General features: G+C 29.2%; 1 protein-coding gene across 1 annotated transcript in view; it reads left to right on the forward strand.

Annotated features, from left to right (window-relative positions):
- The window catches only part of KIAA2026 (KIAA2026 ortholog), a 90,379-nt gene that overhangs the window by 20,214 nt on the left and 67,511 nt on the right, over positions 1-2,654 (forward strand).

Genomic DNA, 2,654 nt, shown 5'->3' on the forward strand with positions numbered 1-2,654 from the left:
TGCAATAGTCTAAGTGAGACTTTGAACTCCTACATGTACACAAACATATACATTACTTGGTGCCCTATGCGGGTTACATATATACTTGTATATAATTCCTTTCAGGTTAAAAATATATTTTGTTCAGAAACTTCTTTTTTACGTTCAGCAGTACAATATGGACATTTTTATAGTAAGTACATATCGATTGACCTAATTTCTTCTTTTCCCCTTATTTTAAAGGGTTAATGCTATTTCATATTCTGGTACACTACCTTATTTAATCTGTCTCATATCAAAGGACATTTGTGTTTACAGAGTTTTTTTTTTAAATGAAAAAATACAATAGTACTGTAATAACTAAAGTGCCAGATGTGTACTAAACTAATCAAGTTTGTCAACTCTGAAAAATAAACATTTAAGCAATACTGCGTGTATGTTTTATTATTTACAGTGTGGAGAGGTGTCTGTAAGGTAAATTCCTGGAACTATGATGGGTGTGAAAGGGTATATGCAAGTTAAATCTTAATGATTATTACCAAATTGACTTCTGAAAAGGCTGTACTAATTTTATGCACCCAGTAATGTATGAGAATTTTTTTTCCTTCAATCCACTCCAATACTGAGTAATATCAGTCTTTTAATCTTTATATGTTGATATGAGAGAAGCATCATAGTTTTCTTTTTTGTTTTTTAATTATGAATTATAAGTATCAGCTTATAAATTTTTTTTGATGAGTAATAAAGGATGTTAACTTCTCTTCATTCTGAGGAAATGCTGTTAAAAAAGTAGTTTATAATTTATCTTCTCTGCTTATAAGAATGACTTAAGGGTAAAATTGAGTTTCTGACTTGTTTAAATAATAATTTAGTCATGTGACATATTTCCCTCAACTTTCTTTATCTCCAGTGCTCTATATACACTGTGACCTGAGGTGTCATCATATTTCAATGTAATATTATTTATTAATACTCTCTTCTATTAGTATTGATGGAGAAGTGAAATTACAGACCTAGTTAGTTCATCAATGAAAACTCTATACTGAAATGAACCCAAGTGTATCCATTCATTATCTGTTATTGCCAGTCATCTTATTTTCTTTGGGCCCACATTCCTTACTCCTAGCCAAATTAGCTATCCTACAGAGGTAATGCTATTGTGCATAAAAGAATCATAGCTTGAAAAGTATGAATAGATTAGCCCAAATTCTTCAGAATTACTGGAAAACCAGTTTAAAAGTTCATGCCCTACCTAAAGCTGAGTTAGTTAAAATATTAACTAATATTTTAGAGAAAACACATAATAGTGCCACAATTCACTTGAAACTTACAGTATCATTTGTGGAACCTAGATGGTCTGAGAGTATATTATTTAAAGTTATTCTAACTCAGAGTAATATATCACTATGAACATAGTCTAAGATAGGAGTTTGATTGTATTTCATGCTATAAAGGTTTATGTCTTAGAGAACATTTAGCCCATTCTATATTAAAGCGTATAGGAGAGCAAGAAAATAATGACTACATGGGTCAACTTATAATTTGTATACTTATGAGCGTATCGAATGCTTACTTTGAGTATTGACTTGATTTTGCCATTGCAGAAACAACATGTACAAAACCTTTAAAGGCACAGGCATATTTTACAAAGGTAGAAGAGCAGGTATTTTCCCTGATGCTTTTTACAATTAACACATATAGATATAAATTAAGAAGTTGTGTTTAGTCTAGACTTAAAAACTTTATAAGTTTAATGTAATGTTTCTTTTTCCAATGAAAATGATTTTAATCAATTTCAAATCCACTAAGGGGGTTTATGGATAATTAAGCAAATTGAGAAACTTTTTCATCAACATCATTAAACATTAGATTAGTATCTTAGTGTATTAATAAAATATAGAATAGGGAGACATTTGTGGTGAGGTCGAAGAGGAAATCTAGATTTTTAGATTTTTTTTTATAAGGTTTCCAAATTTACAATTATATATTGTGATACAACTTAAAATTTTATAAATACTTTGTTTATACTTTTAATTTTTAATGTTCTTTTAAATTTTATTAAATTTATTGGGGTGACATTGATTAATAAAATTATAAGTTTCATATGTACAATTCTATAATACATCATCTGTATATTGCATTGTGTGTTTACCATCCAAAGTCAAGTCTCTATCCGTCACCATGTATTTGACCCACTTTACCCTTTCCTGCCTCCCCTCTCTCCCCCTTTTACTCTGGTAACCACTATAATATTAGACATCTGTGTCTGAGTTTTTGTTTGTTTGATTGTTGCTTTCAGTTTTATAGCCCGCATATGAGTGAAATCATATGGTTCTTGACTTTTTTTGCCTGACTTTTTCACTTAATGTGATATTTTCAAGATCATCTATGTTGTCTCAAATGGCAGAATTTTTTCTATGGCTGAGAAGTATTCCATTGTATATAAATATCACATGTTTATAATTTCTTCAAAGTGTTTGTATATCATAAATATTCTCTCCCCATATTTTTTTGTATCATTGTATGTTTTCCCATAACAATGATAGGTAGTATGAAATACATGAAGAAATGTAAAGATATAAGCTACATTTAATTTTGCAAATAGTAAACTTTTTTCCATTAAAGAGATAGTGCTTTAGTCCTTAATTTTAATACTTCAGTTTTATATTTTTCTA

Source organism: Pteropus alecto, unplaced genomic scaffold, assembly GCF_000325575.1.
Source record: "Pteropus alecto unplaced genomic scaffold, ASM32557v1 scaffold95, whole genome shotgun sequence".
In the NCBI taxonomy this organism is placed as follows: domain Eukaryota; kingdom Metazoa; phylum Chordata; class Mammalia; order Chiroptera; family Pteropodidae; genus Pteropus; species Pteropus alecto.